The sequence below is a fragment of the Anolis sagrei genome, chromosome 1 (genome assembly GCF_037176765.1).
Source record: "Anolis sagrei isolate rAnoSag1 chromosome 1, rAnoSag1.mat, whole genome shotgun sequence".
Classification (NCBI taxonomy): Eukaryota; Metazoa; Chordata; class Lepidosauria; order Squamata; family Dactyloidae; genus Anolis; species Anolis sagrei.
In genome coordinates this window covers 58,049,147-58,065,041 of record NC_090021.1, presented here as the reverse complement: position 1 = coordinate 58,065,041, position 15,895 = coordinate 58,049,147, and the positions used below count along the sequence as shown (strand labels likewise).

At 38.0% G+C, this 15,895-nt stretch overlaps 1 protein-coding gene across 9 annotated transcripts in view; it reads left to right on the top strand.

The window, feature by feature from the left end:
• RYR2 (ryanodine receptor 2) overlaps nt 1-15,895 on the top strand; it is a 361,257-nt gene that overhangs the window by 95,225 nt on the left and 250,137 nt on the right. The window lies entirely within an intron of this gene.

The following is a 15,895-nucleotide window of genomic DNA, read 5'->3' as shown; positions in this document are numbered from 1 at the left end:
CATGCTGTGCTTTTGCTGTGTAGAAAAAAAATGTACATCTGGTAATACTTGAAATCTGCATGTAGATTGCTGTAAGTAATTAAACAACCGAATTCAAAACATGTAGATTGCTGTAAGTGATTAAACAACCAAATTTTAAAAAAACATATTATGATGATAACTTTGGTTTGGTTAATCAAAATATGCAAAATATATCATGCTACCTTTCAAAGCCCATTGGCTGCTCCATCAGGCAAAGATGATGATGATGATAATTACTGTGATAGAAGAGAGATGATGTAAAAGTCACAGGTATGCATCTTGTTTTCTTGTTTTTCTAAGGTGGTGTTTAATAAGGTTAGGAGGGATGATGAGCACAAATAGAGACTGCTAAAAGTACAATACACAGGCTAGATCCCCCCCCCCCTTCAGATATCTGTTGAGTTCAGTGTTTTTAGTCCACATCACATTTATGATAGTTACAGTGGTGGTTTCAACAATGAAGCAAAATAACTCCCCCAAATCTCTAAAACCTTAAATAAACTTTCATCCATCTGGATTCTCTGAAAAGGAGTGTTCATTTTAATCTCTTTTTATAAAGAGTGCTGCCATAATCTTCCACCATTGTCTTATGCTGACTAAGGCTTGGAGTTGAGAAACAATGGCATTGGGAGCACTGCCCTTTTCCTAAGTAGAATTGTTTGCAATAGTAATAGCCATCATAATCTATGTTTTCATAACCAGATCACTATGTTATTAAACTACATGAAGTATAGTTTTCTCAGACTCTAGAGGCCATGCTCAGGCATGGGAAGCCACTGGGGAACCTTGGGCAAGTCACACAGCTTTAGGAGACAAAGAGGCAACCCCGTGAACAAATTCTGACAAGAAATCTTGTCAAGAGGTTTATTAGGCTGTAGGCACCAGTCTGCAGGAGAAAGTGGCAACAGCAAGTGCCAACAAACAAAATCTCAAACATATAAAATTGGAAAAAGGTTGTGAATTGTCTCTTAATTAATTGAATAATATCTATAATGATTTATTGGAAATTAGCTCATTAGAAACTAAATATATGTATTCAAATGGAATATAAATATCTGACCAATGATGCTGTCTCCCAGTACAGTGGTCTGCCAGTCAGTGGCAACGAAATTCTGTGAAGGCAAATCAGACTTAATTGTGATTGCATATTCTGATATAATAAAAATATTACTCAAGCCTAATTTTAGATGGATCAAAACCACAGTGCATTTAAATTCCACTGAAATAATTATAAATGAGTGAAAAACACAGTCATCCAAATCACATTAATTTTACCTCACCAACACCCCAAGTAAAGTTGTTCCTAGTAGGCCAATTTCTCTTAATATTGTAACTAATGGGAGGACATATTTAATAAATAAAAACATACATTGACTTCTGTTTAGAGATGGAAAGGCCTGGAAGAAATATATTGATTTATTGATTCATCTAGGTTCTGAAACAATTTCAGTATTTAATGTAGAATATCTATTTTCCAGAACGATAAGTTTTTTGTTATCTTTGCTTTTTTTTCCCTTTTCATTTTGTCGTTTTAGATTGTTGTTTTAGAGTTTAAAAAATAAAAATTGACCCCTGCATATGCCAGAGTTGCCGATTTCTTTTGTTGATAGAGAACAGGGATGGTCTTTCAAATGCCCTGCCTGATATAATATAAGGAACTGCTCTTTTGCTGTCACCATGTCTATAGCTTAGAGTAGCCCTATGAGAAGAGAAGTAATAATCTCAAATAAAATATTGCAGTGGGAGTGTTGGAAATGAAACCTATTCCTTTTGTTTCTTAAGTATTTTTTAGCTTCCAGACAATTCGGCTGTGGATTGCAGTACATTTTTAATGTGTTTATTTTTTAACACACACACACACACACACACACACACACACACAAACCAGCTTGAACGTCTTTCACACTGAGCATTCTCAGCCAGAATCAGCAGGGTTGCTCTTTGTAATGATGACTTAAGCCAGATATTGTAATTACGATTTGCATCTGACAGGTGAAACTTGACATTTCTGGTGCCTTGATTTCAAATACACATCAGTGAAAATATTAAAATGAGTCATCCCAATGAAAATATAATCAGTTGCAAGGGTGTTTGTATTAAGAATCAATCTTGAACACATACATATTCATGCTGTTGCCCACTAAAACCAATTTAGACACCGACTGATTCCTACTTGACTTGATACAATAGAGAATTTAAGGTGGAAAGTGAAGATGAGATACAATCTCAAAATCCTTTCCCCTCCTTTTCAGTATTGCTGAGGACCATGGTTATTGGAAGTCAATTACCAAATTGATAGTAAACTGTTATTATGGCAGCGAGCTGCTCTTTTACCTTAAATTTATCATTCAAAGGGAAGTGCTCTGCTGACTGTGCAAAAGCAATGTTGTTACTTGGTGCAGCTGAACATATTAGCAATTCCCTTCAAGCTTCATTTCAGTCAAGCCGATCTGCAATTGACAGCAAAGCTGTGATGGGTGTCAAGACTGGGGAGACTTTCTGTAATGTTAATGTACATTGCCTAGATCATTTATGTGCTGCTGCATAAAATTGGTCCCGATCAAAATGATAGCAATGATTTTCTGCCTTAGATTTGTGTCTTGATGTTTCACAGACCCAGTAAGGTTTCAATGTTCTGATAGATACAGAGATTTAATCTATGTGGTTATAAAGCCTTAAATTCTGTCTCTTCAGTACAGTGTTTTCCATTTGTCATAAGATATTAAAATCTCAAAGCTATGGTTGGTCACATTTTTATAGGAAAATGATTCCAGGGTACAGTTTTAAGGCAACTAGAATTTCCATAATTTCTATGTTATTCTAAACAAGTTGTGAACACAGCTAAATGTGATAAAAAACAAGAATGGTATTGCAGACTTTCCCCTTGCTACATTTTCTTGTGCAAATTGTGTCATCATAAGGTTGATAGAGTCCATGCAATTGATGCAAATAATCCACTGTAAGCTATAGTTTGAATTTTCATGGAGTTATCCAAAGTGCTGAATCTACCTCTAAAACAGGCCCAGTTAGCCTGGCTCTCCTTTTTCTAGTTTACACCAAAATTTAGAATAGATTCACTATCTCACTGACATGAAAAGACCAGTGACCACTGGGGTTAGTTATAGATGTACCTTTTGCAGCCAGGATTACAGGGCCTAGAGTTAGTCTGCCACCTAGTTTGCAGATTAGGTGGGTCTGGCGAAGCTGCAGCAGCCATTTTAGATCAGGAAAGGCACCATCTTAGAGAGAGTTTAGAGAGGGGGAGTGTCTTAGGCCTGAGTCAGCAGAGATTGACCAGGATTGGTTTAGAAAAGGGGGCGGAGTTTAGAGAGGCTTGGAGGGAAAAAGAGCCTTTTCAGTCAGAAAAGGGGGAGTTGAAAATTAGAGTCTGAAGAGAAAGGATGTTTTAGAAGTTTGTGGTTTTAAGAGAGAGTTAGGAGAGGGCAAAATTTGCCAGTGGTTTGCCAGCAAGTCAGCTGAAGCAAACTTGACAGCTATTAGGGATATAGCTGGGTTGTAGCTAGATAGGACTAGGTTAGTGTATCTGAGCTACAGAAGAATTCCTGACAGAGATTCAGTTCCTGTTAAGTTTTCTTGTTAGGGAAGAGAAGAAACTCTTTTTATTGTAACAAAGACAGAACTATTATTGTAACCGCTAAGCATTCAAGACAAAAGCAAAAATTCTCTGTAACAGCCAAGATATTGAACTGCACTTACTTTTCCTGTTTCAAATCAATAAACTTTCATTGATTATTTAAATTTTAAAGCCTGACTCAAGTGTGCCTTTGTGGCTAAAGTTTCTTAAACAACTTCAACTGTTTTAAAAGAAGAAATAATAGGGCACAGTGCCTGGTGGTCCCAAAATAGATCTTGATATTTGGTAGCTAGGGAGTTCCTTTACATTTTGGTGGCAGCGGAAGAAACTTAAAAGATACCCCTCAAACATTATGATTGGTTTCCAGTGATGTGGGATTGATTTTCAGCATATCCCCATCTTTATATTTGACCAGACAGCGGTGGGATTGTTTGACCAACCTGTCCAAGCTGTGTGTGGATGCTCGAACACGTTAGTGCCCGGTTCTTTGTAATTGGTGTACAGCGGGGTGGGATCTGATATTGATTGATCCTCGAAGCATATCCGTTATAATATCCATGTGGAATCAGAAATTTCTACCTATAATCTCTCTCTCTCTCTTTCTATCTCATATTTCTATCTATTTTGTTAGAATATCATTTCTTATGTAACAATTAGCAAAAGGTGCAAGGATCAAGGCATCAAGGCAAGGATCAAGTGGGAGCCAAACTATGCGGAAAACATTGTGTGGTCGCAGTCAGGATGGGGCAGCTGCTAGGGCAGTGATGGGCAACCTTTTGAGTGTGGTGTGTCAAAATTCGCCAAAAAACCCGAGCATAATTTGGATGGTGTGTCACTTCAAGAAAAAACCCATAATTTTGCAATATTTAGTTTAAATAACAAAAACATATAATTGTAATATATAACTATATTTAATAAACCAAAAACTAATTATATAACTTACTTGCATAGTGACTTCTTTGTTCATCTGTCAGTTGGTTTGTTTTGTTGGTCTTGATATTATTTAATTTGTGTGGGATGCTGTGAACTAAGATAACTGGGGGAGGGGGAATGCTTTAACTAACCTGCCTATTAGTAACGTTTTTGTTGCTGAATTTCATTGGCTAAATTTTCAATTGAAGGTTGGTATTTTGTACACTTCAAGGCCAAGCAAGGACTATTAACTTCATTTGTCAGTTGGTTTCTTTTGTTGGTTTTGATATTATTTAACGCTGAGAATAAGGCCTCACAAAAGTAAGTAGAGGGAAATTTTTTGAGTAAAGCCATTGCTATATTTTTCAGGGTGCTAAAAGTGTCTGGTAATTGGTTCCAGTCACTCCAAATTTCCTGTTCAGAGTGGCACTCCTTTTGATTCTCCAAGTGGCACCTTTCCAGATTCTTTGACCTCAAGTTGACAAAACCCTGAGCCCAGATGCTCTCTTGAAATTCTTCAAGTTGCATCTCCAAATCATCAATTTGCATCCATTGGAAACCATTTAATTCCAAAAAAACCCTGTAGACTACTACATCAGGATACTTAATTATTTTCATGGTCTGTTCTAGGCTTCTAAATTGAGTAAATCTATCACTGAACTGGTCAAGCAATGAGCCTAAAACATGCTGGTACTTTATATGCAAGGGTTCCATTTCATTTTGTACAGCTGCACTGGCCTTCTCAAAATACTTTTTTACTTGAGGAAAATACTTATAAGTTTTAGTTTCGACATCTCGCTTGAAATTTTTAAGTTTACTTTCAAAAGCTTTTATGTATCCAAACATAACATCAATACTTTTACCAAAACCTTGTAACTTTAAGTTCAGTTCATTAATATGAACAGAGAGATCTGTAAAAAACATCAGGATGTTGACCCATTTATGATCATTGAGCTGAGGAAAGTTTTCCAGATCCTTATCCTCAAGAAATACCTTAATTTCTTCAAAGCACTCTACATAGCATTCAAGAACTTTGCCTCGGTTCAGCCATCTTACATTATTGTACATCAGTAGTCCACTGTAGGTGGAATCAACCTCCAGTAAAAGTGCAAAAAATTCTCACTTGTGAAGGGGGCAAGCAGCAATTAAATTAACTATTTTTGTAACAACTGACATGAAGTCGTTTAAGTCGGTGAATCCTGCCTTGGCACATAAAGCCTCCTGATGGATAATACAATGAAAAGGCACAATCGGATGTCAAATAGCTTCTGTAAACAATTTGACAAATCCGACTTTTCCCCCACCATGTTTGGTGCCCCATCTGTTGTCACTGACACAACTTTAGAGATATCAATGCTTAGGTCACAGAATGTTTGTATAACAACCTTACATATTTCGCTTCCTGATGTACTTGTTGGTACTGGTACTAACTTTATCAACTCTTATCTCATTGTGAGACCATCAGAATACTGACCAATAATGGCCAACTGAGCATGTGATGTGACATCAGTAGTTTCATCAAGAGTGATTAAAAATATTTACAATTACTTATGTCTCTCTTTAATTGATGTTGTAAGCTTGTGTTCAGTCTCATTATTCGGTCTTTTATGATATTTCTACTGAGTGGTAACTCTGATATTCTCTTAATAATTGCATCTTTATTCTGCATATCATGAAATATTTATTTATTTATTTATTTGCTTTATTTTTATACCGCATTTTTCAGCCTAAATCGGCGACTCAATGCGGTTTACAATGCAATTTATATAACAATAACAATTAGTTAAAACACAACATACACGACAGACAGTACAAGACAAAACAACGTGGTCATCAACGCCTCAGTAAAAATCAGATTCCGTTCTCATAATCCTTCTACCATTCCTTTGTTCATTTATACCGTCTTCATGAGTTCAGTTGCCTTGTTGACCGAATGCCTGTTCATAGAGCCATGTCTTGACCTTCCTCCGGAACTCCAGCAACGAAGGGGCCTGCCTGATGTCTACGGGTAGGGCATTCCATAGCCGAGGGGCCACCACCGAGAAGGCCCTGTCTCTCGTCCCCGCCAGCCGCGCCTGCGACGCAGGCGGGACCAAGAGCAGGGCCTCCCCGGACGATCTTAACGTCCTCGTCGGTTCATAGGTGGAGATGCGTTCGGAGAGGTAAGCAGGGCCAGAACCGTTTAGGGCTTTATAGGCTAAAGCCAGCACCTTGAATTGTGCCCGGTAGCGGATTGGCAGCCAGTGGAGCTGGCTCAGCAGAGGAGTGGTGTGCTCCCTGAGTGCCGCTCCCGTTAGTAACCTGGCCGCCGAGCGCTATTGCACATCTTAGGAAAGAACTGTTGCACATCTTAGGAAAGAACAAATAGAACTGTTGCACATCTTAGGAAAGTTTCTTTAATAAATTCTCCTTCACTGGGTGCTTTTCCATGCTGAGCTATGGAGTGAGCAATGCTCAAACTTGCAGATGTTAAATTTGTAGATCCTTTTACAAATTTAAGGATGGAATTAGATTGGCTCTTATAAAGGTGTAGCTGCCTGGAAATGTATTCTTTCCTTTCATTTTCACTTTTTTTCAAGAGCTGGGAATGATTCGTTTCATAATGTTTATTTATATTCCACGTTCTGCTAACTACCGTTTCAGTACATAGAACACAAAATGATCTGCCATTTTTTTCTATAATGCCATACATCTCAGTCTATGTCTCTTGAAAGGGTTGGCTACTGCAACTACCACTTCCTTTACTTAACTTTGTTTTTTTTTTATTTTTTGGGTTCTCCATCAGGGGGGCAGTGACAGAAGATAGAATTATAGATAACCCATTAACTTTGCAGGCAATTAGGGGTTAACTACCCTAATTGACAACAATATGGCACATGTAACTGACTTTTAGGAAAAGGCAGGATTAATAAGCAGAAATAGGGGTCAGTATGGTTGCACAACAGTAATAGTGGTGAAATGGAGTCTGCACTATACTGCAAGATGATGTGTCTTATGAAAATTAAGATGGTTGCCACTATATCTAATGTCAGGAAATGGCACCCATAGCACAGGCCGTCAACTCTCCCAATCTCTCCCTCACTTATCTAAGTAATGATGGTCAATTACAAATCCAGGTGCCTCTCGCTGCTCCCTGCTTTCCCAAATCCTCCTCCTCCCAATTCTTCTTCCTCCCATCCCCAGAGGTGCCTCTCGTTCCTCCCTCCTTTGCTAAATCCTCCTGCTCCTCCTGATTCCTCTTCCTTCTGTCCCCAGAAGTGCCTCTCGTTGCTCCCTGCTTTGCCAAATCCTACTCCTCTTGATTCCTTTTCCTTGCCCCGGTCTCCCCCTCCTCCGCCTTCTCCTCCAGCCGAAGCAGTGGCAGACCTGCAGCGCATGTCAGTAGAAATGACTACGCATGTCAGTACTGACACACACGTCATAGGTTCTCCATCAAGGTGCTAGGGGAATAAAGGAGCAAAAGGGCTACTCCTTATTGTGACAAGTTTTGGTGTTGTTGGAAGGAGTTTGGTGGTGTTGGAAGGTTGGAGGTTTTGCGAAGGTATTGGAAGACTGGACTTCTGAGAGGCTTGTGGCTTAAAGAGAAGAATTGGACTCTGTATGTATATATATGTTTTTGTATAAATTCTGCCACAAGACAAACATGTGAGTTTGCTCCTTGGTCGAAGGGAGAGAGTATCTACACATTAATCTTCATCGTTACATTATCTATCTATCTGTCTATCTATCTATCATCTATCTATCTATCTATCTATCTATCTATCTATCTCTATCTACCTACCTATCTATCTGTTTATCCATTCACCCATTCATCCAGCCATCCATCTATATCACCTATCCATCATGCTTATCTATTTTCTATAAAGAGAAATACCATTCTGCAGTGATAAATCCTGTCTGCTAAACTTGTATAGTTATTTCAAAGAGTCAATGTAGGGATGTAAATTTTCATTGATTTAATTTTGTTGTTGTTGCTGCGTGCCTTTAAATACTTCCAGACTAATGGAAGCCCTAAGGCAAACCCATCACAGAGTTTTCTTGGAAAGATTTTTTAGAGGGGATTTGTCCTTACTTGACATAAATGTATATGGGTCAAAGCTCATTCAGATAAAGATACATAAAATATTCACCCAGTTGGGCAGAGAGATATTCTTTAGTCCAAACCAAAAAGTAGGGGAATGTTCTCAAAAGGTAGAACAAAATGCCATGCAAAGGAAAATACACTAGTAGGTATAAAGCAGCAATAGGAATCCTTACCATGCCAACTAGATTCGATGCGGATGATCGAGATGGTTTAAGCAGTGGATTTTAATGATTGCCATTTGTATGTTGTGCTCCGCACTGAGTCCCCTCCAGGGTGAGAAGGGTGGAATATAAATGCTTTAAATAAATAAATATGACATAGTGCTATGTAAATGGGTAGGGGAGGACTCCAATAAAATGTTGATTGCTTCCAAACTATCATGGAATTCAAGAGTTTGAGTGGCGGTGATAAATGTCAGGACTGTGAATGCAAAGTAAGGGAATGTAAACATTCTGTGAAAAAAGATATCTAACTTAGGTGGATGACACTTGGCAATAGGGATAAATATCACCTGTTCTGCTTGTACATGTGTATTTCTTACAGCAGGAGTCATGATCTGTGAGCCAGAAAGACAGAGCTGTAGTTTCAATCATAATTCTACCCATCTGATCAAATGCCACCTCCCACAGTCTTCCCACGCTCTTCTGGTTTTGACTGGATATCTGAAGCTAAGCTCTCAGGGTATAATTGAGATTCTGCTGGTGAACTGACTAGCCAGATCCAACATTTTCTTTTCCCTTGCTGCTCTTCTAGATAAATCCATTTTTGACAACTGGACAGTTTTCAAATATGTTTTCGCAGCAGGGAGCAAATGAAGCAAATAATCCATTCCTCCCAGGAGGAAAAAATATCAAAGATGGACATCCCTACTTAGGATAAAGTTTTATAGTTGAGATGAGGTTTCACCCCTTTGCACACCTCAATTCAGGATTTCTTCTGGATATGCACTAACAGTAGTAGCTCAAAGTGCTTTTTAACTTGTTACATCACATGTAACTCTATTTGGAGCAGTGTGCCTTTGCCTCAGCTGTCTCTGTGCTAGTGACATCCATGCCAGACAACTGGAAGACAGTTTGTTTAGGGTTGTCTTTAAAGATGTTGCACAGACTTAATCTAGTATAGCATGCAGTTGTTCTAGATCAGCCACAGGCCGATGGTTTAACTGATGATTTAGAGAGGATTGTGGGCTTTCCTGTAGCACAAAGTGAAGGGCCCTCAAAGTCTGGGGACTTCAGATCTGGGAAATGATGTTTCTCTCTGAGAGAAAACTGGCTCAGAAAGTGCAGGGCCTCAAGGCCAGTCCATGTAGTCAGAGGTAGCAACAGCAGATAAGGAATTGAGTGAAGGGCTGAGTGATAAGGAGGGTTCCCAGAAGAAACCACCTGTAGCTATGGAGATCAACAAAAGTCTTTTTTTTTTTTTTACAAATTAGAGCTGAAAATAGATTACGCTGGTCTGAGAGATTACATGGGAAAGTTGGGGTGAAAATTCATGGGAGACATAATACTTTCATGGGTGTCTATTTCACAAGTTGATTACCTTAAGGGCAGTTCAGACAATGCTGTGTTAGAGTGAGAATCTAAGCTTAATTGTCTTGGTTCAAGTCAAACCTTGGTTTTGAATTTTAATATCCTGTAAGTTTTCTATGTTCCTGTTTGTGTACTCCTGTTCAAGTCTTTACTAGCTATACTTTCTTGTTTGTGGACTTCTGCCGTACCTGTGATTTCTGGCTGTTCCTGGATTTTGTCACTTCTGGAACTTTAAGAGACATTTGGTTTATTTTTTGTTATCATCTGTTCCTAAAAAAAATTGGGTTATGTATATCATCTTTTCTTACTCCTCCTTTTTAAATATACTTTTTATATGTTTTACAATAAACTGTTTTCTTCTATTCCTGGACTCTTGTGTGGTCCAGTGATCGTAGGTGTTCCCAGGCCTGGAGTACAACAGCAGTTGCCTGAGTATTGTTAGAGAACTAGAAGTCATACAATTTCTAAATCACAGCAGTTTCACTGTTTTTGCTTGCATCTTTTTTGGTATAGTATCTAGTGATTTAAATATATTTCAGAGTTTTCGGGATGATGAAATCCAAAACCAGAAGAATCAGAGTAGGAGAATCACTGTTCTATAGTATATCATCGTGCCTTCACAAATCAGCAAAAGAGAGGCTCTTCTCTCATGGCCACCACTGAGTGCAACCAGGTTAGGGGACACAAGGGAGGATGCTTTCTCTGTAGTATACGTAATTTGGATAGGCTATTTTAAAATTATGGTTTTAAAGTATGTATTGGTGGATTTTAACATATATTGATTTAATTTTTGTTATTATTTTTTGTTCCTCACCTCAGTCCCCAGCACCAGCAATTATAATTGCTAGTGCAATAATAATAATAATAATAATAATAATAATAATAATAATTGCAAAGACTTTGGCACAAGCCAGTAAAGGTAGTCCCTGTGATGATCGTCACACTGGGTGCAGTGCCTAAAGACCATGGCCTGCACTTAAACGCATTCGGTGCTGACAAAATTACCATCTGTCAGCTTCAAAAGGCCACTCTACTGGGATCTGCACACATTACTTGCCGATACATCACACAGTCCTAAACACTTGAGAAGTGTCTGATGTGTGATCCAATACAACAGCCAGAAGAGTGACCTTGTTTGCTGTGTACTAATCTCTTTGTGTTTCAAATAATAATAATAATAATAATAATAATAATAATAATAATAGAAACTTAGCCATTATCAGGACCTCAAAATTGAACTGCAAAAGCCCTGGCATAAACCAGTACAGGTGGTCTAAGTGTTAATCAACACATTGGGTGCCAAGCCAAAAGATCTCAACTGGCATTTGAAAACAATAAACATTGCAAAACATGGACTATTTGGAAGACCAGAGAAGATGTTAACTTAGAACAACTTCCTCTCAGGTATGCTGTTTTTTTTAAAGTAATTGATTCTTTGAGATTCTTGCTACTTGCTGACAAGCCACCAGAGTTGAGAACATGCCAGAATTTACATGTTTTCACCATCTTTCTAAAGAGAGGGTTTGATTATTATGAAGAGGGAAGAAAGAAGGGAAGAGGCTGAAAGAAAGGAGAAGAAGGTATAGGAGGGAAGTGGCTTCATTGGTCAGAAACATCAATGTTGTTGTTCAGAGGGAAGAAAGGGGTGTTTACTTTTCAGGAAAAAAATGCTTGCTCAGTTTAGGCTGGGAAGGAAGGAATCCCCAGCGAGTAATAGTTAGAGTTCTGACTATCAATATCAATTTTTGAGATCTGGCAGGACTGTTCCCCTGAGATATCACACCAGTTTTGTGGGTTTGTTTTTAAGGAATTCAAGAAAATCGCATTATGATATTTTAGTATTGTCCATTTTGCAACTCTTTTTCAGATTTACCAGTATTTTGTGTACTTTCCTGATGTAATTTAATTATTATTACTCCAGAAAGAGGGTGAAGCTATTCAGATGCATAATATAATGTAGTATACTCCTCAGCAGCTCAAAAATGTCATATTTTATAGAGAGCAGCCATGAAATAAACAATACTTTTGCTTACAGTGTTGGGGATCTGAATAATTTAAGTGGAGTGGAGTTATAAAATGGTGTTTCCAACTAAATGGTCTGAAAAAAATGTATCAAACTGAGGCAGGGACAGTTTTTCAAATCATTCTAGATTAAAAGTGTGAGAGACTAAAACGCCTATAAATGTCAGAATACAGAATTAAAAATTATTTCTGATAACATGAAGGAATATAATACAACATGTTTACTTTAAAAATAATATGCAAATCATACTCTCATAGAGAGATGATAGGCATAGCATGATAAAATATGCATGTATATGGATACATTAAAAAGGCTTAAAATATGTAGCACGAATGAGAAGAACAAATGATAATGTGTAAAATTTCACCCATTCAAGATAGCATTTTTCTTCAAAGCCAAGGATATCTTATCTTTGATTTTATTTTTCAATAAGCTGTTTCAGATTGGTTCATCCTTAAATAAAATTAAAAATACTAAGCAGCCAATTATATTTTCAGATTAGTCTTTTGAGCCCGGGGTGGGGGTGGGGTGGATCTCTTCAAAATTTAGATTGTGTGAACCTTTTGTCCCATCAGTAAGTGCTGGTACTCACTGGAATTGTTGAAGCAGCAGAAGGTTGGATGTATGGTTGGATTCACTGCAGAAGCACTGCATTCTGCGTGGGGGTGCAAGTAATCTAGTTTGTGGGAAATGGGATTTACTTCAGAGCTTCCAGGAAAGGTAGCTTTACAACTCACCATATTGATTGTTTGCAGAATTGGAGCAGCAGTAGAACTAGTCTTCAACTTTAATCCCTGGCTACTTCTTCCCAAAATCTTGCCCTGGGAAAGAAGCATGATTTAAATCATGATTTGAAGCCACTTCTTGGCTGGCCCAACTGAACTGTTCCAGATGTGATTTTCACTCTGATCAAGTGGAATACAGATTTAAGAGATTTGCTATCATGCTCATTAGTCAATTAATTCCAGAGGAGCATTTGCTTACCGACTCTTTAGCCAGACTTAGCTATGTATGCTTTACCATGCAGGTGGTTTCTTTTGCACGTATGTAAGTTACTTGGTCCTTTGACACTGGTTTTGGGGGGAGGCAGTGAGCATGGGTTGTGGATCTGGGACTTCCAAAACAAGTTATCTTTGGCATTGGTCATGGACCAGTCCTTGGGAGACTTAGGGTGTGTGGCAAATTCTCAGGATGATCCAACTTGGGGGCTGATGCATCTCCTGCACCCTCTAGGGGTAGCAGGGCAACTTGTGGGGGGCATCCACTCTGCCATCTGTAAGTTTCAAGCAGTGGACCAGAGTTCATCAGTCAAACGGGTTGGTCAATGCCAGGATCTGGAACCATGTAGTAGAGCCAACTCATTTGCACAGGTGTAACCAATACAAGTTGTGATGTATTTTCCAAATTTATACTGAGTTTCAATGTTATTTTATGGCACTAGTTCCCACCCTTGAGCACGCAAGGTGAGATTTGTTCCAATTATAATTCCAATGTATGTAAGAAATAAGGGAAAGAGTGCAAATACATTTCTTGGTTTGAGCTTTCATTTCTTTATCTGACTGTCTGTGATTTAATCTATGTCCTGTTGCACTGATGTTCTTTCTTGGGTACAGAATAATGCTTGAAGCTCCAGATTACAAGATTACTGGCATTAGGAGATCATCTCTTTGTTGCTTATTTCTAGTCACCAAGAACTTATTGGGTCCGAATGTTATTAATGCCCACCCAGTTTCAGCTGTTCTGAGTCCCCTTTGGGGGAGATAAAGCTGGGTATAAATAAATAGAATAATAATAATTCTTATAGTACAGCATTGAAGAAATACAGCCATGAATAGGAAAAGTTCAAGCTATATATCTTTTTAATTTATATTTTGGTATAGGACCCAAGGCAGTTTATGAGGGTTGAATGAAAAGTAATGCCTCCGTCTTTATAACTCCTCAACAGATGGTAGTACTGGTATGTGGCAGGTACTGGCTTGTTCAGTAGACTCTCCTCTATAGTTCCAAAGGATATTCATCAGGGAATGCAAACTGTTTATGGTGATTGTGTTGATGTGTGTACTGTGTGTCATTGGGTGAGTAAGTTTAAAGATGATGAAGTGACACCTTCGGCTGTCAAGAATTCAATGACTGCACGTTGCTTAAGTCACATTGACTGATGGTCTGCGCATGGTTCCATACTTTGCAATTTAACAACACAACCATTCAATGCTTAGGCTTCCCACCAAAATTGAACTGTAGAGAAGAGTCTACTGAACAAGCCAGTACCTGCTGCATACCAGTACTGCCATCTGTTGAGGAGTTACGAAGATGGAGGCATTACTTTTCATTCAACCCTCGTACAACACAGATAAAATTAAAGTGGTATTAGAGAACTGAACAGTAGTTTACTTCCAGCAATCACCGTACTCCTTTTTCAAGGAGCAGTGATAATCAAAATACCACAGACCATCCAAGATACACTTCCTTTAATTCCTTGGATCAATATAGGTCATATGTCTGTAGAGTTAAAATTATAATATTTATAGACTAATAGAAATACGAATTGAATTTATAGAAATTAATAAATGGGATCTCATCCTAAAATTGTTCAGTACCTTGGACAGCTCTTTTGAAGATCCAAAATCCTAAGCAGGTTAACTTCCTGGCTGGCCTCAGAACTTCTAACTGCTACAGATAGTGGTTAAGAAGACATAGTATCACCTCTGAATATACATTTCTGTGAGGTGCTGTATAGCAAGTAAAATATAACCTGAATTGCAACAGGAGAGCAACAGAAAGGCACAAGAGAATCAGTGTAGTTCAGTCATTGGATTCATGGGTTTTGATGTGAGACTAAATTCAGTTTTTTATTTAGCTATAAAGTTCATGGTTAGCATCTAGAAAAGTCACAACTACTTTATTTATTTTGAGTAGTATAGGCTAGTCTTGAAATACTTCTCTGAGAAAACAGAAAATGAGGCATAGATATAAATTAGTGCAAAGTAATACCTAAGCAAGAGGAAGGGAAATCTCTAATTATAAGTTTGGACGGAATTCTTGTAGAAACTATCTTGAGATTGTGATGGAAAGCTCACTGAGACAGATTTCACTTGCTGCAGGATTGAAAGCAATATGCACAGTATTAAGGAAAGTGAACGGATTTAAACACAGAAAGAATCAATTCACAATGTCATTCTGGGGTGTCCAGACAATTGGTCATAATCTAGGATAATTGTATGCAAATTAAAGCTCCTTTCATTTCAGAAGGATCAGAGGAATATAGCAAATGATCAGGTTGTCATGATGAGGCAATCCCTTTAAAATGCTACCTGAAGCTGTCTCCAAGTACTATTTAGTAATAGCACTAGCTGCATACAAAAAGCTTCCTGCTTTTGTGCCAACTGTCAGCATAAAATGAGGTGCAGAAAAAAGTCACCCCATCTAGCAGATCACACAGAGAATTAGTTTATTATAGGTAACAAATGTGTAGTATTATCTCTACTTCTAATTAATTTTAGTTGCTTTACAGTGAATAAAATCCTGGGAAATTTGGGGAAAATCTTTTTGGTTTAAGCATCAACAGACCTGACAGTGTTGTTACCTATTTTTTCTAAATCACTCAAGCTTGTTTAAAAGTCTTTGTGAAACAATAAAACCAGCTTTGAGATTCACATTGTTGCTTTTCATGTTTATCTTCAGCCATGTATTTGGAAATATTGCCTTAAAGTTTTGCAGTTTCTGAGTCCTAC